At 40.5% G+C, this 27,797-nt stretch overlaps 1 long non-coding RNA gene across 1 annotated transcript; it reads right to left on the bottom strand.

Annotated features, from left to right (window-relative positions):
• Nucleotides 1-847: 847 nt before the first annotated feature.
• LOC145516703 (uncharacterized) lies at nucleotides 848-27,797 on the bottom strand. Its single transcript, XR_014061683.1, has 2 exons — nucleotides 27,548-27,797; nucleotides 848-3,221 (listed from the first exon to the last, which is right to left on the bottom strand). It is a non-coding gene; the product is annotated as an uncharacterized LOC145516703 (long non-coding RNA).

The raw sequence follows: 27,797 nt of genomic DNA, 5'->3' as shown, positions 1-27,797 counted from the left end.
AGGTCAGGTGGTCTGGTATTCTCATCTCTTTCAGAATTTTCCACAGTTTGTTGTGATCCACACAGTCAAAGGCTTTAACATAATCAATAAAGCAAAAGTAGATGTTTTTCTGGAACTCTCTTGCTTTTTTGATGATCCAGCAGACATTGGCAATTTGATCTCTGGTTCCTCTGCCTTTTCTAAATCCAGCTTGAACATCTGGAAGTTCATGGTTCACATACTGTTGAAGCCTCGCTTGGAGACTTTTGAGCATTACTTTGCTAGCATGTGAGATGAACACACTTTCATCTCATTGTGAAAATTGTGCAGTAGTTTGAACATTCTTTGGTATTGTCTTTCCTTGGGGTTAGAATGAAAACTGACCTTTTCCATTCTTGTGGTCACTGCTGAGTTTTCCAAATTTAGTGGCATATTGAGTGCAGCACTTTAATAGCATCATCTTTTAGGATTTGAAATATCTCAACTGGAATTCCATCACCTCCACTAGCTTTGTTCATTGTGATGCTTCCTAAGGACCACTTGATTTCGCATTCCAGGATGTCTGGCTCTAGGTGAGTGATCACACCATCGTGATTATTAGGTCATGAAGATCTTTTTTGTATAGGTCTTCTGTGTATTCTTGCCACCTCTTCTTAATATCTTCTGCTTCTGTTTGGTCCATACCATTTCTGTCCTTTATTGTGCTCATCTTTGCATGAAATATTCCCTTGGTATCTCTAATTTTCTTGAAGAGATCTCTAGTCTTTCCCATTCTATTGTTTTCCTCTATTTCTTTGCAATGTTCACTGAGGAAGGCTTTCTTAGTTCTCCTTGCTATTCTTTGGAACTTTGCATTCAGATGGGCATATTTTTCCTTTTCTCCTTTGTCTTTAGCTTCTCTTCTTTTCTCAGTTATATGTAAGACCTCCTCAGACAACAATTTTGCCTTTTTGCATTCCTTTTTCTTGGGGATGGTCTAGATCACTGTCTCCTATACAATGTCATGAGCCTCTGTCCATAGTTCTTCAAGCACTCTGTCTATCAGATCTAATCGCTTGAATCTATTTCTCACTTCCACTGTATAGTCATAGGGATTTGATTTAGGTCATACCTGAATGGTCTATTGGTTTTCCCTTTTTCTTCAATTTAAGTCTGACTTTGGCAATAAGGAGTTCATGATCTGAGCCACAGTCAGCTCCCGGTCTTGTTTTTGCTAACAGTGTAGAGCTTCTCCATCTTCGGCTGCAAAGAATATAATCAATCTGATATCAGTGTTGACCATCTGGTGATGTCCATATGTAGAGTCGTCTCTTGTGTTGTTGGAAGAAGGTGTTTGCTATGACCAGTGTATTCTCTTGGCAAAACTCTGTTAGCTTTTGACCTGCTTCATTTTGTACTCTAAGGCCAAACTTGCCTGTTACTCCAGGTATATCTTGACTTCCTACTTTTGCATTCCAGTCCCCTATGATGAAAAGGACATCTTTTTTTGGTGTTAGTTCTAGAAGGTCTTGTAGGTCATCATAGAACCATTCAACTTCAGCTTCCTCAGCATTAGTGGTTGAGGCATAGACTTGGATTACTGTGATATTGAATGGTTTTCCCTGGAAACGAACAGAGATCATTCTGACATTTTTGAGATTGCACCCAAGTACTCATTTCAGACTCTTTTGTTGACTATAAGGGCTACTCCATTTCTTCGAAGGGATTCTTGCCCACAGTAGTAGATATAATGGTCATCTGTATTAAATTCATTCTTTCCAGTCCATTTTAGTTCACTGATTGCTAAAATATCAATGTTCACTCTTGCCTTCTCCTGTTTGACCACTTCCAATTTACCTTGATTCATGGACCTAACATTCCAGGTTCCTATGCAATATTGTTGTTTACAGCATCAGACTTTACTTCTTTCACCAGTCATATCCACAACTGGGCGTTGTTTTCACTTTGGCTCTGTCTCTTAGAGGGGACACTTCAACTCACAACACTTGTTAGCATATGAAACCAGTTGTTTTCCTCCTTTCTCCTTCTGCTATTTTATATAAGGCATGCTGGTGGTTGTTTGGGTCTTTTCCCCCTCTCTCTCTTTTTATTGGCCAAACTAGTTACATATCTGTCAGTTTTGTTGGCAATTGTTAACTTCACAATTTAATCTTTAGATTATAAAATATCCAGGTGGGATTGCTGCTGAACTAGAAGTGGAATAAATATCTCCAAGACACAGATGTGGTAGTAGATAGGATTTTTCACCTTCTCTTTTGGGGAAGAGGGTGGGGATTATCTTCATCTTAATAGCGTAAAAATTTTTTTTTACTCAATTGTTCATTTCTATTGCTATATCTTCATTTTACTGCTCTTTCCTTTGTCATTTTGTTCATCTAATGAGGTTTTTTGTTTTGGTTATTCTGTCTTTTAGATCTCAAATTTGTATTTGGTTCTTCTTTACAATTTTTACTTTTAATGAAAAAGCTAGCATTCTATCCCTCCAGCCACTTCAACAGGATTTACTCTTACTTCTTGGAGTATTTGTCCTAGCTGCTTTAGAGTCTTTATCAAATGATTCTGACAACTGTATCACCTCAGTGTTGACATTTGTTGGTTGCCTTTTTCCACATAAGTTGAGATTTTACTGGTTCTTCACATGCTGAGTACTTCAGGGTTTCATCCTGGACATCTCTGATGGTTATGAGACTCTGGGTCTTATTTAAATCTATGGAGATTTTTGAAGTATTCATTTTACCAGTCAAACAAGCTGGTTGGCTCCAGAGAGCCTTCAGGAGTTTTGTCTCTTCCATATTCAAAGCCTGGCACTGCTATTGAGGTCAGTCTTACATGCGCACCATCCAGTGGCCATTCTAGGACCTGGGTAAGAATCCACCCCATACGTCAGCTCTCACAACCTGTGAGATGCTGGTCAGGATCAAATTTATATGTGAAGAGTTCATGGGACTAGAGGTACAAAAACTCTTTTTTATGGGGCTTCTTCCTGGATCTTCCCCCTCTCTGCCATCTCCACCATACATGCTAGTTTCCTGAGGCACCCTTTATGGTCTTCTAAGGCTTTATTTGTCTACTCTGTCACATACTTCTTACTAGGTACCCATATCCAGGGCCAAGAAGTGAGAGGGCAGAGAGAGGAACATAAGTAGGAGAGTTCCCCTTACCTTCTTGGGACCACAGTTCTTCTCACCTGAGAGGGAGGACCCCCTCCTTTAAAGTTCAAAGTGCCTACTGGTCACTGGGATCTGAGGATAAAGCGGATAGAAAAAAAGAAAAGAGAATATTATAAAAACAAGATTTCTCCTACTCTGTCTATATATTGGGAGATCATTTTTCTTCTTCTTGTGCTGGAAATAAAGGGCTTCTTGTGGAAATATTTCTGTCTGTGCCGCTGGGTTTCAGGACACCTTGAGTTCAAGTGAAAAAAAGAGAGAAAGAAAAGATAAACTTATGGTTTATCTTTTGATGGTTTAGTGGGACTGAGAATTCTGGTATTCTTCCCCAATCCACCTGCTTTTTTTCTTATTACTTTTTACTTTTCAGAACCCTCAAATAGCTGCTCCATGCAATCTGTTCAAGTTTTATAATTGCAGTCAGTGGGGGAGATGGGGTGGCATGTGCTTCTCCATCTTACTGGGAATCAGAACTCCAGAAGCTTTAAAAATACAAAATAAAACACATACCTAGGTCTCAAAGATTCTGAAAATACAAATAAAACATATATCTAGGTGCCAAAGATACTGATTTCATTTGTATGGGAGGAAATGTGAGCAAAAGTTTGATTTTGTTTTGTTTTGAGACAGCCCTTGTGATCTGAACATACAACAAAGTTGAGAACCTCTTTCATAAGCAAAGATACCTGAAGGCAGATTTTATTTTAAAATCCATAGCCATGGTTTATTACCATTTTCGACACTCTACTCTGCTGGATATGTGAAGGGTTATTTAACTTTACTGAACATAGTTGAGTTTATACTCTGGATTATGTTGTACCTAGTCTTGAATTCCTACTAGGACATTCATTAGTTGTGGGATTTTTAACAATTCATTTGACCTCCAAGTCTCAGTTTTGCATCTAGAAAATGGGGATAATATTAAAACCTACATTAAAGGATTGTTGAAAGTATTAACTGAGATAATGAATGTAAAGCACAGAGCAGAGGGTCTGGAATGTGGCCAATACTCAGTAAATGTTAACTATTAGCACCACTCATATATTACAGGCAAGAAATTTGAAACTCAGCCAGATAAATAACTTACTGAAACTTTTTTTCCTAGTGTCTATTTTTAATTGAAAAGAAACTAATATTTACCTTAAAGGGAAATACCAACATATTCATCAGATTTTTTAAAAAATTTTATTGACATACAGTTGCAAATGCTCAAGCTTTTCCACAGTGACAGAAAGCAAGTAAATTCCAGACCTGTCATTCCCCCTTCTACCAGTTCAAGCCCAGGAACAATAATTTTTTGGAAAGTTCTTGAATGGGATGCATATAGATTTAGGATTGTGTTTAGAAGCATCAAGTAAATGATTGATGGACATAATCCATGTGTATGTATGATACATACTATGATACAATATTTGCAATTAATGTATCATGTCCTGTTACCCAACAAGTTTTAAATAACCAGGAATATCTCCCAAGTTTTCTAAACTAAAGGTGTCTAGTGTTATTTTCGTTTCTTTTCTTCTCTTTAATTTTAATTTTCCTTTCTAGTCCTTCCTTTATTATAATTTTTAAACAGAAAACAAATATGTTTTTCCTCAAGGCGGAGGAGGTCCTGGTGCATTCCTAGGAGAAGTTTTATCCTTACAACATGATTTGTTATTTGAGAATCAGAATGGTGGCTCACTCTGACATTTTATCAGCCAGTTTATTAATAGGAATAGCTCTTTGGAGGTCTTCATTCCATCATGTAACATTATCCATGTCAGAAAGATGATCTCTAGAAAAAACTTAAAATACCTTTTAAAACCACACTGCTAAAATACTCACCAGCTGTAAATGTTTTCCTGGTCTGTATGTGTAGGTGGAGGGAGGCGGAGTGGTGTTAATAAAGTGGGAGGGTTGGGGGGAGCCACTAACTGTACAGGGGAAATGACTCTGTTGATTCTCTGATGGTAAAGGTCAATGTTTTCCCAAATCCAAATCTGACATTCAGAACAAATCTAATTTTTGTCACATCATCATGGAACAGTGGTGAGTCCTTTACTTTGTGATTTCTATTCCTCAACCTTCTAATAGCATCTTTTGCTTCTTTGTCAGCCAACCCTGGTAACTCACAATGTTGAGGACTCAGCGTTGGCAGTCAAGGGTCTCACATGACCAACTGGTTTTTGGAGAAGTTGTATTCCATGGGAAAAAATTGGTACATGGGTGGGTGAACAGTAAGGCCCAGTAACTCTATCTCTCATGTAGAAACTACCATCAGCACAGATGGCAATACCTTGAGTGGGGGATCTTAGAAATGATCCATGACATAGTTGCAGTATGCCAAAGGTTTTCTTGGGAAAGGCTGTGTGCTTCTGACACAGGATAGGAAACCTTGGTTCTGTACTGCCCCTACTATGTGTACACAAAGGGTTCAGTTCAGTTCAGTTCAGTCGCTCAGTCATGTCCGACTCTTTGCATCCCCATGAGCTGCAGCATGCCAGGCCTCCCTGTCCAACACTAACTCCCAGAGCCCACCCAAACTCATGTCCATTAAGTCGGTGATGCCATCCACCCATCTCATCCTCTGTCATCCCCTTCTCCTCCTGCCCTCAATCTTACCCAGCATCAGGGTCTTTTCAAATGAGTCAGCTCTTCACATCAGGTGGCCAAAGTATTGGAGTTTCAGCTTCAACATCAGTCCTTCCAATGAACACCTAGAACTGATATCCTTCAGGATGGACTGGTTGGATCTCCTTGCAGTCCAACGGACTCTCAAGAGTCTTCTCCAACACCACAGTTCAAAAGCATCAATTCTTCAGCTCTCAGCTTTCTTTATACTCCAACTCTCACATCCATACATGACCACTGGAAAAACCAGAGCCTTGATTAGACGGACCTTTGTTGGCAAAGTAATGTCTCTGGTTTTTAATATGCTGTCTAGGTTGGTCATAACTTTCCTTCCAAGCAGTAAGCATCTTTTAATTTCATTGCTGCAGTCACCATCTGCAGTGATTTTGGAGCTCCAAAAAATAAAGTCTCTCACTGTTTCCACATCTATTTGCCATGAGGTGATGGGACCAGATGCCATGATCTTAGTTTTCTGAATGTTGAGCTTTAAGCCAACTTTTTCACTCTCTTCTTTCACTTTCATCAAGAGGCTCTTTAGTTCCCCTTCACTTTCTGCCATAAGGGTGGTGTCATCTGCATATCTGAGGTTATTGATATTTCTCCCAGCAATCTTGATTCCAGCTTGTGCTTCTTCCAGCCCAGCGTTTCTCATGATGTACTCTGCATATAAGTTAAATAAGCAGGGTGACAATATACAGCCTTGACTTACTCCTTTTCCTATTTGGAACCAGTCTGTTGTTCCATGTCCAGTTCTAACTGTTGCTTCCGACCTGGATATAGATTTCTCAAGAGGCAGGTCAGGTGGTGTGGTATTCCCATCTCTTTCAGAATTTTCCACGGTTTATTGTGATCCACACAGTCAAAGGCTTTGGCATAGTCAATAAGGCAGAAATAGATGTTTTTCTGGAACTCTCTTGCTTTTTCAGTGATCCAACGGATGTTGGCAATTTGATCTCTGGTTCCTCTACCTTTTCTAAAACCAGCTTGAACAAAGCGTAGATGGCTCTTAAGATGTAATACGTCTGCTAATGCAGCTACTCTGAACAGAGATTAGGACTGGATATACAGGCTTTGAAAGTTGAGTTTAAGCCAGCTTTTTCACTCTCCTCTTTCCCTTGGACTGCAAGGAGATCAAACCAGTCAATCCTAAAGGAAATCAATCCTGAATCTTCATTGGAAGGACTGAAGTTGAAGCTGAAGCTCCAATACTTTGGCCACCTGATATGAAGAACTGACTCATTGGAAAAGACCCTGATGTTGGGAAAGATTGAAGGCAGGAGGAAAAGGAGATGACAGAGGATGAGATGGTTAGATGGCATCACCGACTTGATGAACATGAGTTTGAGCAGGCTCCAGGAATTGGTGATGGACAGGGAGGGCTGGCAGGCTTCAGTCCATGGGGTCACAAAGAGTCGGACACAACTGAGTGACTGAACTGAACTGAACACAGGCTTAGATGAATATTAGATTGTTTTAGAAAAAAATACAAGAGTGTCAAGTTGGCTTTTGATTTTCATTTGCTAACGGTATAACATGGTTGTCTAGGAGGAGTTGTGTTTGGAAAGAAAAGACAGATGTCCATAGCTGATCGCAATTATACACAGTGTGGATGTCTCAATCTGTGGCATTACTCCTGCCAGTTCCTCTTTGTAGCAGACAATATGGAGGAGACGAAAAAAGTTGGATTTGACTAGACTGAGTCTTGAACCTATGGTTTCATAACTCAATTATTAGTAACTCAGAAATACAGTTGTGTCCGACTCTGCGACCCTATGGACTATAGCCCCTCCCAGAATCCATGGGATTCTCAAGGCAAGAATACTGGAGTGGGTTGCCATGCCCTTCTCTAGGGATCTTCCCAACCCAGGGATCGAACCTGCATCTCTTATGTCTCCTGCACTGGCAGGCAGGTTCTTTACCACTAGAGCTACCTGAGTCTTGAGCCTACTGTTTACCAGCTATCAATGGGACACATCTCTTCTCTGAGCCTCTGTTTCTTCATCTATACAATAGGAGCAACACTAACAATGACCCACTAAGTTATGATGATTAAGAGAGAGAAAGCAATTAAAAAAACATTGAAAACCATCATGCTTTAAATCAATGCTGACAGTAACAATGGTAATAGTAATGAACATTTTTAACGGTAAACACTGATTGACCATGTACAATGAGCCAAGGTTTGCCCTAAACACTTTTTGTGGGTCTTCTCAACTGATCTTCACAGCAACTGAATTTATTCTTTCTTTCCTCCATTCACTTAATGTCCACATTCATGCATTTCATTTTGCAAATAAAGAGTTCAAGCTCCATGAAGGAAGAAAACACATCTCTCTCCAAGTCACAGGATGCCTGGTATGAATGTTTGAATACATTTAAGTCAATAAGGGGCAATTTTGCCATGTCAGGGACTTTGATCAGTGTCCAGAGACACTGTTACTCGTCACACCTGAGGAGCGATATGGCATTTAGTCCATAGAGGCCAAGGATGCTCCTAAACACCCTACAATGCACAAGACATTCCCTAACAACAAAGAATTATCCAGCCAAAATGCCTGTAGTGCTGAGGTTGAGAAATCCTGATTTAGATAAATGGGAAAAAAAAATCACTAAATGAATGCACGTGCTGAACAGTCTCCTAGGACATAACGTGTCATGCCAACTCTATCTAGGTGTCAAAAGATTGCAAGCTCTTTATTTTTTTCTGATTCTGGCCTCACATCATTCCTTCATGCCCCCTAATTCTTCGTTTTGTGTCTGATGAACCTTCTCCCAGCAAAGGTAACTACTTCACTTTACTGATACAACAACTAAATAAAAAACAGAAATCCAGACAACTTTTTCTCCAAGGAAGATAATCTCCTCTGCTACCTCTGACAAAGGGGGGCTTTGCTAAAACAATCTCTTTGAATACATCTGGTCAGCTAAAAGGAAAAGAGGAGCCGATCTGAGCAAGTTTAAAACACGATCTGTTCCTGGTTTCCATCTTCAGTTTTCCTTTTATCCAACTTCTGATCTGCTTTTAATTTACTGTATCTTTCCAAATTATTCCTATTTTTGTGAGTGATCCTTAATTTCTGGCATAAGGCAGGGAATAAACAAATTAAATAGCAAAGAGAGGTATTCCAAAGTAAGATTTTTCTCACACATTTTCTCCACTGGTATTTCTTGGACAGGGTTAGAGTTTCCTATTAAGTATCACTCACCTAGGGTGTAAGGAAGCTATAAGTAAAAGAAGCAGCCAACAACCAACCTACAGGGGGGTGAGGAGGGTGTGGGGAGAGATCAGGGTGAAAGATACAGAAAATATTTGATCTGCTTTACATTTTTGAGGGAAAAATACAACTTTGATTCTTAAATGCAAAAATATTCACATGCTTGAAGTACATATTTTCCAAAGAAATGAGACAATGCATAAGAAACAGGCTGAGGGAAGCTTTCAGAATGGGAGAAAATAATAGCAAACGAAACAACTGACAAAGAATTAATCTCCAAAATATATAAGCAGCTCATGCAGCTCAAAACCAGAAAAATGAACAACCCAATCAAGAAGTAGGCCAAAGAACTAAACAGGCATTTCTCCAAAGAAGACATACAGATGGCTAATAAACACATGAAAAGATGCTCAGCATCACTCATTATCAGAGAAATGCAAATCAAAACCACAATGAGGTACTGTCTCACGCCAGTCAGAGTGGCCACCACCGAAAAGTCTACAAACAATAAATGCTGGAGAGGGTGTGGAGAAAAAGGAACCCTCTTACACTGTTGGTGGGAATGCAAACTAGTACAGCCACTATGGAGAACAGCGTGGAGATTCCTTAAAAAACTGGAAATAGAACTGCCATACAACCCAACAATCCCACTGCTGGGCATACACACCGAGGAAACCAGAATTGAAAGAGACACATGTACCCCAATGTTCACTGCAGCACGGTTTACAATAGCTAGGACATGAAAACAATCTAGACGTCCATCAGCAGACGAATGGATAAAGAAGTTGTGGTATACATGCACAATGGAATATTACTCAGCTGTTGAAAAGAACACATTTGAGTCAGTTCTAATTAGGTGGATGAAACTGGAGCTTATTATGCAGAGTGAAGTAAGTCAGAAAGAGAAACACCAATATAGTATATTAACACATATATCTGGAATTTAGAAAGATAGTAACGACGATCCTATATGCAAGACAGCAAAAGAGACACAGATGTAAAGAACAGACTTTTGGACTATGTGGGAGAAGGCAAGGGTGGGATGATTTGAGAGAACAGCATTGAAACATGTATATTACCATATGTAAAATAGATGACCAGCACAAGTCCGATGCATGAATCAGGGCACTCGAAGCCGGTGCTCTGGGACAACCCAGTGGGATGGGGTGGAGAGGGACATGGGAGGGGAGTTCAGGATGGTGGGATACATGTACACCCATGGCTGATTCATGTCAATGTATGGCAAAAACCACTGCAATAATGTAAAGTAATTATCCTGTAATTAAAATAAATTAATTACTTAAAAAAGAAAAAGAAGCTGAGAGAAAGAGGAAAAAGAATGAGAATACAGAGAGAGAGAGTGTGTGTGTGTGTGTGTGCCTGCGTGCGCACAAAAGGAAAAGCAAGTCAGAGGGACAGATGAAGGCCAACCTCTTCTGCAATTAAATGATTCTCTGCAACTTTCATCCCCTAGTCCTGTTCCTTCAAGCCTGACACCCCTGGCAGGCAAAGCCTCTAGAGAATATTTATCCATGCAAATTTTATGGTGGAACCTATGAAATGTAAAATGAGAATAATCCTTTTTACTTTTCCAATATTTTCTTAGTCTTTTATTGCCTATAGAAAGCAGGAGGCTTTATTTTCTCCTTAATTACTTGCTAAGCAGTCCCCCACTGTCCCACCCTTCCTCTCAAGCCAGCAACAATCCTCTTTCCCTTTAGGATGAACTAGGATGACATGGGTCCTGTCCTCCTACCTCTTACAGCCTCCAAAATAAATAAACAGAACACACACAGAAGCCATCTAAGGAGAAGATAGAACAACTTGCTTTCTCAAGTATAAGCAAAAAAAATTCTTTTTTTTCAATATTGCAAATGCTTTTCTGCAATGTTCAGTTCTTCAGGGGGAAATGGTTGGCAATTTTACACACACACACACACACACACACACTCTCTCTCTCTCTCTCACACACACACACACATACACACACACTCCAATAATTAGCTTGTTGGTTGAGTTGACCAACATTTGAAATAATAGGTATCTTTTTTAGTCATGAATGATGGCTCTTGGAGGTTAGTTATCTTATGTAAAAATTCCTGGTAAATTAATTGCTCTGCTGTTTGACTGTTGAACATTAAATATTTGATCTCCCATAATTTCAACATTAAAGGCTTTTTCTAATTTGTTGTGTTTACATCACCAAAGCAAAATGTCTTTGACTAACCAAAGACATGTTTAGTTCTTTCAAGATTCCAATAATAAACAACTCTAAGATAAAACATAAATTGACCCTAATACTGAGTATTCACAAAACTGGCAAAACAATTTTTTGAAGAAATGTTACAGAAAGCAGGGGCTTCTCTGAGGGAAAAGAATGGGATATGTATCTTATTACCATGGAATAGGACACTCTGAAGTGCTTAGAAAGAATTATTCATTTTCCTATGAAGGTAAAAGTGGTTCTTCATTCCTGTGTTCTGAACCCACCCTGATAGCCTAAAGGTGAATGAGCAATATCACAGGAAATCATGTAGAAATTTTACAAGCCGCGACGACTATCTCACTTGCAGTGGCAGTTGCTATTTGTGCCCTTGTCTCTAAAAGTGTCATTTTGTCTTAGACTGGTGGATAGTCCAAGACTTTGTTAGAAAAATATCACCTAGGTTTTCAAAAGTGATTCCAGACTCTTCTCATTGCTAACTTCCCATTAGATGATCATTATAAACCAATGCTTCTGAGAGGGTTCTTCTTTCCAAAGGTATTGCCTATTTTGTGATTGCTAAGATATTGAAATGTCATCACTAGGAATTCATTCACACATTCTATAGATAATAAATGCCTCCTGGACATATGAGAAGACAAATCACAATCCCTTTCCTCAGAGTTTGTGGATTTGTTCTTGAAATAAGGCAATACTGGATTTTGAAAGTCCATTAGGAGGCTACATGATTCCATGTACATGACCTTCTGGAAAAGGCAAAACAATGGCAATAGTGAAAAGATCAGTAGGTTCCAGGGGCCAGTGGGGAGGCAGGGAGGAACAGGTGGAGCAGCGAGAATTTTTAGGGCAGCAAACTACTCTACATGATACAATAATGGTGCATTTGTTGTTGTTGTCTAGTCGCTAAGTTAGTGTCCAACTCTTTTGTGACCCCTTGGATTGCAGCCCACAGGGATAGAACCCATGTCTTCTGCATTGGCAGGTGGCTTCTTTATCACTGAGCCACCAGAGAAGCCTATAATTGTGGATACATGTCATTACATATTTGTCAAAACCCATATGACACCAAGCATGAACCCTAACGTGAACTATGGACTTAGGGTGGTTTTTATGTGCTAATGTAGGTTCATCAATTGTGATAACTGTGTCACTCTGGTGTGGAATGTTACTAATGGTGGAGGCTATGCATGTGTGGGAGCAGGGAGGATATAAGAAATCTTTGTACCTTCCTCTCAATTTCACTGTGGACCAAAAACTGTTCTAAAAATAGTCTATTAAAAATGTCCACTAGTAAAATGTAACCTATCTTGGAAAAGGCAAAGCCTTCCATTGATCAGCTCTTCTGAATTCTAAGAAACCATCAGTTACTTCAGTTCTTTTCCACCGCCAACAGCAATGAACAGCATATTTGAAGGGGGCATGATGAAATATCAATAACCTCAGATATGCAGATGACACCACCCTTATGGCAGAAAGTGAAGAAGAACTAAAGAGCCTCTTGATGAAAGTGAAAGAGGAGAGTGAAAAAGTTGGCTTAAAGCTCAATGTTCAGAAAACTAAGATCATGGCAATTGGTCCCATCACTTCATGGGAAATAGATGGGGAAACAGTGGAAACAGTGTCAGACTTTATTTTTTGGGGCTCCAAAATCACTGCTGATGGTGATTGCAGCCATGAAATTAAAAGACGTTTACTCCTTGGAAGGAAGGTTATGGCCATCCTTGATAGCTTATTTAAAAGCAAGAGACATTACTTTGCCAACAAAGGTCTGTCTAGTCAAGGCTATGGTTTTTCCAGTGGTCATGTATGGATGTGAGAGTTGGATGGTGAAGAAAGCTGAGCACCGAAGAACTGATGCTTTTGAACTGTAGTGTTGGAGAAGACTCTTGAGAGTCCCTTGGACTGCAAGGAGATCCAATCAATCCATCCTAAAGGAGATCAGTCCTGGGTATTCATTGGAAGGACTGATGTTGAAGCTGAAACTCCAAAACTTTGGCCACCTCATGAGAAGAGTTGACTCATTGGAAAAGACCCTAATGCTGGGAAGAATTGGGGGCGGGAGGAGAAGCGGACGACAGAGGACGAGATGGTTGGATGGCATCATTGACTCGATGGACATGGGTTTGGGTAAACTCCGGAAGTTGGTGATGGACAGAGAGGCCTGGTGTGCTGCAATTCATGGGGTCGCAAAGAGTCGGACACGACTGAGTGACTGAACTGAACTGAACTGAACTGATGAGAGGATTTTGGTGGCTGGCACTTTTACAAAGATCTGGAGAATGAGGCACTATCCAGAGAAAGAAGGTCTAAATAGACCGTTGTGGGAAGGTAGTGAGCAGGCAACACTTGTTAGAGGAGATTGGGACATGGAGGTTGGTAGGGCAACTTGTGAACAGAGTTCTACAGAAGGCAAGATAATTCAAAAGACAGTATGACTCAAAATGGATCAAAGATCTAAATATAGGAGCTAAAACTATGAAACTCTTAAAAGGAAAGAGAGGGATAAATTTCCATGACCTTTGATTTGGCAATGTTTTCTTAGATGGACACCAAAAGCAAAAGCAACAAGAGAAAAAAATAGATATACTGGACTTTGTTAAAATGAAAACCTTTTGTGCACAAAAGGACACCACTGAAAGACTGAAAACCCACAGAATGGGAGAAAATATTTGCAAATCATGTATCTGTTAAGGGTTTAGTGTTCAGAATATATAGAAAGGCAACAAATAACTCAAAAAATGAGCAAAGTAATTGAATAGAATTTCTCCAAAATAAGATATACAAAAGGCCAACAAGCACATGAAAAGATGTTCAAAGTCATTAGTTATTATGCAATGAAATGCAAAACAAGGTCACAAAAGAATACCACTTCAGTCTCACTAAGATGGCTATAACCAAAAAAAAAAAAAAAGAGCGAGAGAGAGATAAAAACAAATACAGATGATCTCAGTGTGTTTAGTAAAGTAATAGAAATACCCTAAACCCCTGGCCCCAAACACTGGAATTTTGGGGTAATAGACTGACAGCTTTGTTGTTTGCACAATTATAATCTGCATTGTATACACAGAGGATACAGCTACCTTTTGTTTATTCTATACTTTCTAAATATAAGAAAAGGGAAATGGGCTATACATCAATTTTTGTCTAATCTGTTTGAAACATGAATTCTATTTGTTTAAAATTAAGGCTTTACTCCTTTTTCTGTAAGTCTCTTGTGATCCTGAGTAAAAACTTCTCCTTAAACCCCAGTTAAGTCCATTCTCTGGTACTAGCTACAAATTTGTTTCATATTCTACTTAACAATTTAAATAAACTGAAATATTTCTAAAATGGAAAACACAATGTGATTCCATTTACTATTTTGCCTGGCTGTCGACTAAGAGGCTAGATGTCCCAGCACTGTGGTTTCATTGAGAGATCGGCTCTTGGATTGTAGAACTGTCTGGTTTCTTCTTGAATTGGGGGAGAGATAAGTCTCCTATAGTCCTTATTGTCAAAATAGGAATAGGGTCATGTACTATCCTGATCTTACATAAACCACAGATGGCTGTCATAGTATCTCTAGCTAGGGAAAAGGTAAGAAGAATTTCCAGGATCTCACTGTAGGAGGTGGAGGCAGGCTGCAGTATTCTTTTGCCTGGTTCCTAAGACTTTCCACTCCACCACACTACAGTCCAAACTTCTCAGCCAGACGTTCAAAGCTCTTCACAATCTGATACCACCTGTTTAAACACCTATTTCAAAACTTCATAATTTCAGTTTCCTGCTGTAGTCAGGCTGATCTTCCTTTCAGCTTGCAAACATGGCTTGTCTTTCCTAACTTCAATCCTTAGGTTATTTCCCCTTCCTGACTCTTATCACCTACTTTCCTGTCTCAGCATATAGTGATTCAATCCTTCACCATCTTCAGAATGCAGTTCAGTCCCCATGTCATTCATGAAAAATTCTGGACCCTCTCCAACTCCTGCATAACTGACGTTCATTAAAAATAAATAAATAAAAATCACATTGAGACTAATTATGTGTATAGCTAAGCTGGGTCCTTCACCATTGTTTGACACAACGGTTAGATTTAGTCAATTTCCATTTCACCCTCTTTCTATAACAAAGTTTCGGTAACCTCAGCACCACTGATACTTGGAGCCAGATAATTCTTTGTCATGCGGGGCTGTCATGTGTACTGCGGAGTTTCATGACATCCGTAGCTTCTACTCACCAGATGCCAGTAGCATTCACCCTCCAGCTATGACAACCAAGAAAGTCTCCAACATTACCAAACGTCTCCAGGGCAGCACAGACGGGAAGAAACCCACGCCCGGGGAGAACCACTCCTAGAGTACCTCTCTGAACCTCAGAGGCAAGAAGGCTGAAAACCTCATTTCTCAGACTGTTGCATCTAGGATTCAGGACAGGAAATAGGTTTTGACAAGCAGGTAAACTTGTGCTAGATTTGAAAGGTTATAGTGAGGTGGGGACCATATTCCTCTACCTTTGGCTGGTTTCAAATGACAGAAAGGGTTGTGAGGATGCAAAATATTTCCTTAGCAATATTCCACATCCATTCTCCTGGGTGTTGAAAGGAAGCTCTGTGTGTGTGTGTTTAGGGGGTGTGGGGTGGGGTGAGGCGTGGCTGGGCTCAGTGTTCCAGATCCTAATATCCAGTTTTTCTCAGTATTAAGAGACAATTTCCATAATTGCCCACTGCTGGCCACTTCCAGATTCCAACTTCCTGATTCCTGAATAGCAGTTGTTAAGGCGAGGTTTTGAATTCAACAGATGCACTGGTGCCTAGCTCCCTGGTGGTCAGTTCTATAACGTTAAAAGAGTCAGCCCCGGGGCCTGCTGAAAGTGAACTCCTGAGATCTTCCACTATTTTTTATGCACCTAGTTCGCTTCATCTATCTTTTTTTTCTGAATAAACTAACTAGTTTCTCTTTCCTGCACTGAACCCATATAATGCCTTACCAATGATTATTTTACTCTTTCACTAACTTCCTTTCTTTCTGAGTAGTTAAGCTTTTTACAGGGAAGAATTACACTTCTTTTTCTTATCTGCCTGCCATAATCGCCACCCAGGGCTTTGCTCAGAGTGGGAAGAGGAAAGCAATTTGATTCATTTGCATCTGGCGTTCACTGAAAACTTGTTCAATGAATACAATCTTGGAAGAAGGGATGGAAAAAAGAAACACACACCCCCCAACCCAGTTCTCCCTCCTCCTCAGTGTGTTATAGAACCCAGACATGCACATCTGATCCAGGAGAGAAAAATTGCTTCTAGGGGGAAACTGTTGTGAGACTTTCTTACTAATGGGCTCAATCATACACTCCATTCCAGGAAAAGGTCCATGCAAAATATCCAGAACACACACTCTCCCTAGAATAATATCAATCAGGCATTTGGCTCTAAATATCTTTGTGCTGATGACTCCCAGGTTTACTTCCCCAGGCCTGGCCATTTTCCTGGAACCCAAACTTGTGTACATAAACGCCGATTTGACATCTCCATTTGGATATCTGATGTTCACATTAAATGTAACATGTGCAAAACCAAACCCTTCTCCTAGCCCTGGCTGCTTCTTTCACTGTCTTCTGCTTCTTCTCTTGTAAATGCCAACATCCACACATCCACACATGTCAAAAGCAGCTAGAAATAAAGACTAACTTCTCCCTTTCCCTCAACCTCCATTGTCAGACTATCAGCCATTCTGTGTTTTAACTCAAAAATATATCTAAAATCCATCCACTTCACTCCATCTCTGCTGCTCACTGATTCAATGGACATGAGTTTGAGCAAACTCTGGGAGGTAGTGAAGGACATAGAAGCCTGGTGGGCTGCAGTCCATGAGGTCACAGAGTCAGACACGACTTAGTGACTGAAAAACAACAACAACAACTGCTGCTGTCACCTTGGTTTAAGCCACCACCACCTCTCATTTCATTATTGGGCTCGATGCTTTCTGTCTTACTGCCATACTTTGAAACAAAAATTGGATCATGTCTCTATTCTGTTTAGATATGTTCTGTATATATGTTCTCATCAGAATAAAATCAACACCCTTTTATCCAGGGAACAAAGCTTTACATGATGTAGCCACTGCCCAGCCCTCCAAACTCACTCTGTCCCGTTCTCACTTCCTGCTCCAGCCCCAGGTCTTTCTTGTGTTCCCTGATTTCCTAAGCCTTTACAATGTCAGGGCCTTTGCACTTGCTTATCTTATCTTATCATATTGTATACAAAGGTCTGTACAGTCAAAGCAATGGTTTTTCCAGTAGTTGTGTATGGATGTGAGAGCAGGACAATAAAAAAGACTGAGTGCTGAAGAATTGATGCCTTAGAACTGTGGTGCTGGAGAAGACTCTTGAGAGTCCCTTGGACCAAGCAAGGAGATCAAACCAGTTTATCCCAAAGGAAATCAACCCTGAATATTCACTGGAAGGACTGATGCTGAAGCTGAAACTCCAATCCTTTGGCCACCTGATGCAAAGAACTGACTCAATGGAAAAGACCCTGATGCTGGGAAAGATTGAAGGCAGGAGGAGAAGGGGATGACAGAAGATGAGATGGTTGGATGGCATCACCAACTCAATGGACATGAGATCGAGTAAGCTCCTGGAGTTGATGATGGACAGGGAAGCCTGGCATGCTGCAGTCCATGGGGTCGCAAAGAGTCGGACATGACTGTGCGGCTGAACAACAACGACATCTTATCCCTACTCAGGCTCTTTGCATGTCCAGTTCGTTTCCTCTTTCGGATCTTGGCTCACATGTCATTGTTCAGATGTGTTTTGCTTGATCAGCCCATCATAAGTAAACCCCATAAGGCATGCCTGCCCTATTGCCCTGTTCATTTCCCTTGCACTCATCAGTATCTAAGCCTCCTTGCCTACTTCTCTGTTTTCTTGTGTATTCCCTGTGCCCTGCCCAGCACCCCCCCCCAGTTAGACTAGAGCTCTCATTAGTGCAGGACCATGTATTTGTCTCATTGCTGCATCTCAGCACCTGAAACAGAGCTTGGCACATTACAGGCCCTCAGGAAATATTAATAGTTATTGAAGGAATGAATGGTTGGATATGGTCTTATCCAGGTTATTTCATTCTGGCAACATGCATAATACATGAAATTTACCACCTGAACCATTTTAAGTGTTCTGTTTGGTGGCATTAAGTACAGTCACATGGTTGTGCAGTCATCACCACTATCCATCTCCAGATCTCTTTTCATTTTGCAAAATGGAAATTCTGCACCCCAGAACCAATAACTTCCTGTTCTTCCCTCCCTCCAGACCTTGGGGACCGCCATTCTACTTTCTTTCGCTATGAATTTGACTACTCTCAGTACCTTATACAACTAGAATCATATAGTATTCGCTCTTTGGTGACTGGTTTAGTTCATTTAGCACAGTGTTTACAAAATTCATCCATGTTGTAGCATGTGTCAGAATTTCCTTCTTTTTAAAGGTTGAATAATAGTTCAATGTATGTATAGACCTCATTTTGTTTACCAATTCATCCTTCTATGTATACTTGTGATGCTTCCACCTTTTGGCTATAATGAATAATGCTATGAACACGTGTGTGCAGATATCTCTTTGAAGCCCGGCTTTCAATTCCTTTGGGTATATACATATCCAGAAACATAATTTCCAGTAATTCTACTGTTAATTTTTTGAGGACCTGCCATACTGTTTTCCATAGCAGCTGCATCATTTTACATTCCCACTAACAGTGCACAAAATTTCCAATTTCTCTACATTCTTGTCAATGTTTGTTATTTTCTGTTTTGTTTTATTTTCTTATAGTAGCCACCTGAATGGATGTGAGGTAATATCTCATTACAGTTTTGATTTAGATTGCCCTAATTATGACCTATGTTGAATGCCTTCTCAAGCACTTTTTGCCCACTTGTGTATCTTCTTTAGAAAAACGTCTTTTGAAGTCTTTTGCACATTTTAAAATCAGGTTTGTTGTTGTTATTGAGTTGTGGGGGTTCTTTATATATTCTGGATGCTAAACTGCTACACGATATATAATTTGCAAATATTTTCTCTCCTGTGGATTTCCTTTCCATTCAGGAGATTGTATCCTTTGATGAACAGAGATTTAAATTTTGGTGTAGTCCAGTTTATCTATTTTTTTTTCTTTCTTTGCCTGAGCTTTCAGTGTCATATCCAAGAAATCATTGCTAAATCCAATGTCATGAAGATTTCTTCCTATATTATCTTCTAAGAACTTTGTAGCTTTAGCTCTTATGCTTAGATCTTTGATCAATTTTAGTTAATTTTGCCATATAATGTAAGATAAGGGTCCAGTTTCGTTCTTTAGCTTATGGATGTCCAGTTTTCCCATAACCATTTTTTGGAAAAGACTGTCCTTTGCTCAGTGAATGATCTTGACATTTACAAAAAATATTTGTCCATGTATATGAGATTTATTCTGGGTTTTCTATTCTAGTTCATTGGTCTTGTTGATGTTTGTTCAGTCATGTCCAACTCTTTGTGACCCCATGGTCTGCAGCATGCCAAGCTCCTCTGTCCTTCACTATCTCCTGGAGTTTGCTCAAGTCGGTAATGCTGTCTAACCACTTCATCCTCTGCCGCCCCCTTTTCCTTTTGCCTTCAATCTCTCCCAGCAACAGGGTCTTTCCCAAGGAGTCAGTTCTTCGCATCAGGTAGCCAAAGTATTGGAGCTTCAGCTTCAGCATCCGTCCTTCCAATGAGTATTCAGGGTTGATTCCTTTAGAATTGACTGCTTTGATCTCTTTGCTGTCCAAGGGACACTTCGTTGGTCTATATATCTGTATTTATGCAAGTACAACACTGTTTTGATTACTGTGACTTTGTAGTAATTTCGGAATCACAAAGTGTGAGATCGTCAACACTGCCCTGCTTCAAGATTGCTTTAGTTATTCAGAGTTCCTTGAGATTTCATTTGTATTTTAGAATAGATTTTTCTATTTCTGCAAAATAAAATAAAAAAGAATTGGGATTTTGATAGGCATTGCATTGAAGCTGTAGACCATTTTGGGTGGTACTGACTTTTTAATAGTATTAAGTCTGCTGTTGAATTCTGTTTCCTACTATCTAGTTAAGAATTTTTCACCAATATTCATCAGGGTCTGTAGTTGTCTTTTCTTGTAGTGTCTTTGTCTGGCTCTAGTATTAGGGAGATGTTGCCCTCCTAAAATGAGCTTGGGAGTGTTCCCTCTTCTTCAAGTTTTGGAAGAATTTGAGGAGGCTTGATGTCATTCTTCTTTAAATGTTTGGTAGCGTTTGCCAAAGAAGCCATCTGGTCTTGGGCTTTTCTTTATTGGGAAGCTTTTTATTACTGATTAAATTTCCTTACTAGTTATAGTTCTGTTCAGATGTTCTATTTCTTCATGATTGAGTCTTGATAAGTTGGGTTTCTAGGAATTTGTCCCTTTCATCCAGGTTACTCAATTTCTTGGCCTACAATTGGTCACAGTGCTCTCTGACAATCCTTTTTACTTCTGTAAAATTGGTAGTCGTGACTCCTCTTTCATTTCTGATTTTAGTTATTTAAGCACTCTCACTCACTCTTTTTTTCTTAATCAATACAGCGAAAGATTTGCCAATTTTACTGATCTTTTCAAAGAACCAATTCTTGATTTTGTTCCCTTACCCACATTTTTCAGGCTTTTTATTTAAAGAGAGGTGGGATGAAAAGAAAATAAACACTTTAAAGATAATTATAAACTTGACTGTGTAAGAAAGGAAAGAATTGTTGAGCTGAAAATGGTATCATCACCACTTAGGTATAAAATTGGAAAAGTTTTTTTTCATTCTTTATTCCAGACACAGCCAAGCATGGAAAAGAGGGGCTTTATTGTGATCTTTGTGCAAAACAGATAATTTTTAAGCTTATATTTACATATGCACTTACTATGTACCACATGCTATTCTAAGCACTTTACATATATGAACTTGTTTAACCTAGTGAAATAAGTGTTACCATTAGTCCCGTTTTTCAGATGAATAGACTGAGAGAGAGAGAAAGTTTAAGTAATGCCTAGTAAATGTCAGAATTGTGATTTCCACTTACGGAATCCAGCTTCAGAGTTACTATACTACTACTAAGTGCATCCTTTTGATGGATGACATACACACAAATTGGCCTTTCTTTTAAAGAGGTCTGAGCGCTGTTTAGAAGTTACCAATGAGATGGCCTTGAAATTTGTTATTCCAGCCCAGAAAGTTTCTTATTTGAGCTTCAGGGTCCAGGTTTTCTCTACTCCAAGCTTTCTTCCCAGTGTTTGGACATTCATTTGAATCTCCATTATGGACACATTACTTGCTAAGCTCTACAGTCACCCTGACTCAACCAGTGTTAGGGTCACAGTCTGCAATGCCAACGTGACACCATGCTGGGCACTTGGGTATGCGTGATCAGCTTTCCCTTAGGTCTTCCCTCTTCTGCCCCTCCCACCTGCCGTGGCACCTGTCCCATTTTCAGACCTACTCTGCTCCCCTCATATTGTTGCTTTGGGCTCAGCAAGTCTCTCCAATAAAACCTGACTGCTGTCTGTACTTCAAGGCTGAACAACTTGATAAGGCCTGTTTTAAAAGGTCATTCCTGTTATTCATTGAAAACAACAGTAGCCAAAGCAAAACAGAGTTGGGGCATCAGTGCCCTGGTCAGAACCTTCCTGGGAGTTGGTGGAGAGGAGAGCAGATGGAAGCCTACCTGGACACAACGCTGGACCACAGACCTGACGCAATAATCTGTAAGGACACACACGTGTGCGCACTAGTCACAGATTTCTTCTCCCTCCTGCTGGAACACCGAGTCAGGAAAAACATTCAGAGCCTGAGCCGGGATGTTGCTAGTGAAGCAGAGATTTCAGGTGAGAAGTAAATGTGCAGAGCGGAGGCAGTGACCTTTCTTATTTGCAGTGTTTTCATTCTGCAGCTTGCGCGGCAGGGACCCTGACATCAGAGGCTCTGATGGCCCGTGGCTGTGTTGGAGAGGAAATAAATGAGACTGCCCTACTTCCAGAGGCGCTAGTACTCCGTGTGCGGCATGGAACCTGGGCAGGGCGAGATGTGTGTGGCCGAGCGACCTCTAGTGTCTGAAAGCGGGAGCTGCACCGCCTGCTCCCAAGGCGGAGGGAGTTTGAGGGAAATCTTGAGTTTAAAAAGCACAGGGTCTATTGTAAAGATCCTGTTTGTCCAGCACCGTCCAGGGTGTTAGGGAGGATTCAAAGGAATTACAAGTAGGCAAACTTAAGAAGCTTATCCTCCGGCCTGGGGAAATCAAAAGAGCATATGGTTTCTGTATTGACATGATGTCATGGGAGGAGTTTCTGAGGAGAGAACACCACGGATCAGAATAATCCAGGAAGCTGAACCTGGAAGGACGAGTGGACTTTACATGAAAAGAGGGAGGGCATCCTGGGATGCGCGGAAAGCAAGCCAGCAGGAAGAGGAACCTTGACGACGCAGGGCAGAGATTCCCAATGAAAGGATCTGTTAGTCCGCGGTGTTGGGATGATTGACAGCAAGACCCAAGAATTGAAGAAGATCCAGCCCCCCGGGGGTTCTCCGTAGAGGACCCACTTCACCACCCGGCCTGCCCGCCTCTTCCAGTCAGAAAAGAGCTCAGAAGTTGCTCTTTCATCCCCCCAGTGCCTGGGGAACGTTGGGCAAGTGACAACAGGACCACGGGCTGCAAACTCAAATACCACCCGGACCACAGAGTCAATGCAAATACCCGAAACAGATGGGTGGAGGATTCTGGCACTTGGGAGATGTCCGATTTCGTTTTTAGCCAGCCTAGAGTCCTGAATTGCAGCGGGAAGGGGTGGAGGCTTCCTCCAATGGGCAGCGGTGACTCAGGCCTGGCTAGTTGTTACCGTCAGGAATGCAGGACCCTGTGCCAAGTATTCCAAGCCTGCACGGGAAGTACATTATCTTAAAACTTTAGGTGACATCTCTCCATGTTTAAACGTTGGGTCAACTTTTTATTTTATTAGTTTAATTTCTATTTTATATTGGAGTATAATTGATTTACAATGTTGTGTTAGTGTCAGGTGTATGGCATATTGTGAATATTCAGTCATATATATATGTATATATCCATTCTTTTTCTGATTCTTTTCCCATGTAACTTATCACAGAGTATTGAGTAGAAAGCATTGTACAGATCAAGCAGACAGTTTGGCTTGCAGGCTGTCCCTTTATGAATTGGGATTCAGATTGATCACATTTGTTCTAAAAAATGTTTTAAGATGCTGAATTAATAGACAAGTTTTACTATAATTCTTATGACTTAGGGGAAATCTACTGACTTTGGGGGGCTGCTTAAATTACTTTTTAGTGAGAAAGGGAAGTGTTTTTTCTCTCATGAGGGCCTTGAAAAGAGCTTGGGCTGAGTTCCTGAAACCCTTTGCTCCTCTCTCTCTGCCCCTCACTTGCAAGTCTGGTTACCTTTCTGACCCACTGTTTTATTTTTTTTAATAAGTGTATAATTGACAGGGGGCTTCCCAGGTGGTGCTAGTGTTAAAGAACCAGCCTGCCATTACAGAAGACATAGACTTGGGTTCAGTCCCTGAGTCAGGAAGATCCCCTGGAGGAAGGCATGACAAGCCACTCCAGTATTCTTGCCTGGAGAATTCCATGGACAGAAGAGCCTGGCAGGCTACAATTCATAAGGTCACAAAGAGTCAGACACAACTGAAGTGACTTAGCATGCATGCACTCATATGTAGTGCCCTGTCAAAAAACACTGATCCACAGAATTGTGCACATAGTACACAATGTTTTCCTTTTACACTGCTAAATTTAGGGTTGGTTTGTTATGCAGAGAAAGTACCCAGAACATAATTGACATAGGTATAACTGACATGTAGTATTATACATATTAGTTTCAGGTGTACAACATAATGATTTGGTAGTTGTTTATATTGCAAAATCACCACAGTTGGTCTAGTTAACATTCCTCACCACACATAGTTACAATTTTTTTCTTCTGATGAGAACTTTTAAGATTTACTCTCCTAGCAACTTTCAAGTATACAGTGCTGTATCATTAACAATAATTACCATGCTGTACATTGCCATGGCTGATTTATTTTGTAACTGGAAGTTTGTACATTTTGACCACTTTCATCCACTTTGCCCACCCCCATTTCTAGTCTGTTTTCTGTATCTGGGAACTTTAGTTTTGTTTTGTCTTTTAGATTCTACATATAAATGAGATCATACGATATTTGAGCCTCTGTTTTCTCATTAGTAAGATTGGCAATCTAATTAGAGGTCCTTTTAGCTCAACAATCTATGATTCCTAAGGCACCATCTAGATCTAAAATTCTATGATTCTTGTTCCAATCTGAAAGAGGATGTGTTTTCCAGCCAACTTCACCTTACAGAAAGTTCAGAGAGAGCTTCATTTTGTGTGCTGCATTTCTGTCATCCTTGAAGAGAGGCAGTGCAGAGTGGCAAAATCATTGTTAAACTTGGCCACACATTAGAATGAACTAGAGAGTTTTGCAACAAACCCAAAGCCCAGCCCCATTCAGAACCACCCAGGCAAACCAGAAGGACTCTGAGGATGGGTCCCGGGCATAGGGATATTTTGATGGTTCCTCGGGTTATTTGAATGTGCAGCCAGGATTCAGAGCCACAAGTGTAGGCAGAAGTAGACTTTCTAACCCAGGATCTAGAATCTAATAAACCTGGGCAGTGGCAAGCCACATTTGCAGCCTGAGGCAAAAGAAAAAAGTCTGACCTCTAAGTGAGTGAATGAAAGTCGCTCAGTCGTGTCCGACTGTTTGTGACCCCATGGACTATACAGTCCATGGAATTCTCCAGGCCAGAATACTGGAGTGGGTAGCCTTTCCTTCCTCCAGGGGATCTTCCCAACCCAAGGACTGAACCCAGGTCTCCCACAATCCAGGCAGATTCTTTACCAGCTGAGCCACCAGGGAAGCCTCTGACCTCTAATATACACTTATCAAAACATCCTCCTCTAGTTCAGACAAAATGAGAAACGTTTATAAAATCTCTACAATCAGAAAGCAAGACTGCATATAACGTCTGTGTTGTCCAATCTGTTCATGAACTATGGTCAACCTTGGGCATCAAGGCAGTGGAGACCGAAGGTCCTGCAGTGCTGGGAACAATCAGCTGACTGAAAGCAACTGTCCCTGTTGCACAACAGTGCAGGGCTGCAACCAACAGTCTGTCTTTATTTCAAATTATGGTAATTTGTTCATCATGGATATTTTTGTATTCAGAGTCTTTAAAATTATTGAATTTAAATATTATTTACCTTGATTACTGGGTTTCTTGTGCCCCCTCCCTCTTACAGTTTGTACTTGAGAGCACTTCACTCGTTCCATCCTAATCCAAATTCTGAACCTGAGTTTAAATTCTGCTTCTGCTTGGGAAGGTTACTTAACCAATCTAACCTCACTTACTTGTGTGTAACAACTGTGGTGCTGGAGAAGACTCCTGACAGTCCCTTGGACTGCAAAGAGATCCAACCAGTCCATCCTAAAGGAAATCAGTCCCGAATATTCATTGGAAGGACTGATGCTGAAGCTGAAACTCCAATACTTTGGCCACCTGATGGGAGGAACTGACTTCCTGGAAAAGACCCTGATGCTGGGAAAGATTGAAGGCAGGAGGAGAAGGGGACAACAGAAGATGAGATGGTTGGATGGACATGAATTTGAGCAAGCTCTGGGAGTTGGTGATGGACAGGGAAGCCTTGAGTGCTGCAGTCAATCAGCAAAGAGTCAGCTGAGCAATTGAACTGACTGACTGACTGACTTGTGTGTAAGACGCCATTCATGCCAGCTCTTCTATACAGCCCTGTGAAGTGTAAATGAGATGATGTGGTGAAGTGCCCAGTGCAAAACAGGAAGCCTCTATATGCCCTAATGTGGGTTGGTTAATATCACACACAAAGATTGCACAATACCATGGTTACCATGGTTCTCATATGTGTATTCCAAGAAAGTTGTCTTCCCTGGGGTCTGTCGGTTCTAGGCTATAGGATTGGGGTTGTCTTTACATTGCAAACTGTCTCCAACCAAAGAATTCTAGACTAAAGGTGTTCAAGCTCTTCCACAAAATCCTAGGGATCCACAAATAACCGGATATTATTTAAGCTGATCAGTGATTACATAAATTGCTTAATGGGCATAATTATTTTCATCTATTTTATATCTTTGGATCTGTGCAAATTTTAATCAGTTTAAAGAAAGAGTCTGTAGATTTAAAATGTTTGAGAATTACTCTTCAAGATCCTAGTTCTCAAAGTTTAATGTCCATAAGTCATTTGTGCTCAGTCAAGTCCAGCATTTTGCAACCCCATGGACTCTTCTGTCCATGGGATTTTCCTGGCAAGAATACTGGAGTGAGTTGCCACGTCCTCTCCAGGGGATCTTCCTGACCCAGAGATCGATCCTGCATCTTCTGCATTGCAGGCAGGTTCTTTACTGCTGAGCCACCGGGGAAGCCCTAAGTCATCTGGGAATCTTGTTAAAATTCAGGTTCTGATTCAGCAAGTGTAGTTGAGGTTCTGCGTTTGTAACAAGCACCCCGGCAGAAGTGGTTGCATCATTTGTGGGGCTCGGGAGGGAAGGAAATTTCAGGATTTCTTATTAAAAAATTAACAATTTCAAAATGCCGACAACAAAGTATTAAACCACGAGCAGAGTCCTAAGCATGAGGTCTTTTGCCTTTCTACAGGCCACATGCCCATGGAGCCATCCCTGCTCCCAGGAGAGGCCAGTGCTGCTGGTCTATGATTATACTTTAAGTTGAAAAGATCTAATCAGTGGTGTCCAGTAGAACTTCCTGTGACAATGTAAATGTTCTATTCCTGTGCTATTCAATATAGCAGCCATTTAGCCACATGGGGCTGTTAAGCACTTGGAATGTGGCTAGTATGACTAAAACTAGTTTTATCAAATTTTAACTAAATTTAAATAGCTCCATGTGTCTGGTGGCTGCTACGTTGGACAGCACAATTTGGTTGTCAGCTTTCTTTGGCAGAAAACATGCTATTCTGGCATATTATCTGTCTCTAGGCTGCTTATGGAACATCACCTTCAAGGGAAGTCAGACGAGATCTTTTTCTTTATGCTTTAATAAGTCTATTATTATTATTATTGGGTTGGAAAAATTAAAAAAAAAAAGTTTGTTCAAGTTTCTCCCTTACATCTTCCAGAAAAACTCTTAACAAACTTTTTGACCCACCCAATATTATTATTTAATCTGACAGGTAATGAATGCTATTCCAAATATTCTTGTGGAAAAAACCTGGTCTTTTGGTCTGGCAAATATATTTTTTTTAACATTAAAAGCAATTTTCTACTTACCTGACTGTGGAAAAATATTGGCAATTCATATGTTAAAAGTTTCTTGTCTCCCCGCAAGGGAAATGACTGACAGCGTTTAAGTGCTTGTCGGCATCTTTTAAGACGAAAGTGACTGACACTCTTCAAAAAGAACACACTTTTCTGCAGTCTGGCAATGTGACTTGATTCTCCTGATGTGAAGATAGTTTTCAGGTGTCTGAGCTTCTCAGGGTGTTAACCCTCTGTGGTCAGACATCTTGATTCTTGGACT

The sequence above is a fragment of the Giraffa tippelskirchi genome, chromosome 8 (genome assembly GCF_054371585.1).
Source record: "Giraffa tippelskirchi isolate mGirTip1 chromosome 8, T2T-mGirTip1v1.2.pri, whole genome shotgun sequence".
NCBI lineage: Eukaryota > Metazoa > Chordata > Mammalia > Artiodactyla > Giraffidae > Giraffa > Giraffa tippelskirchi.
Note: the sequence above shows the minus strand (reverse complement) of the source record. Positions and strands in the feature narration are given on the sequence as shown.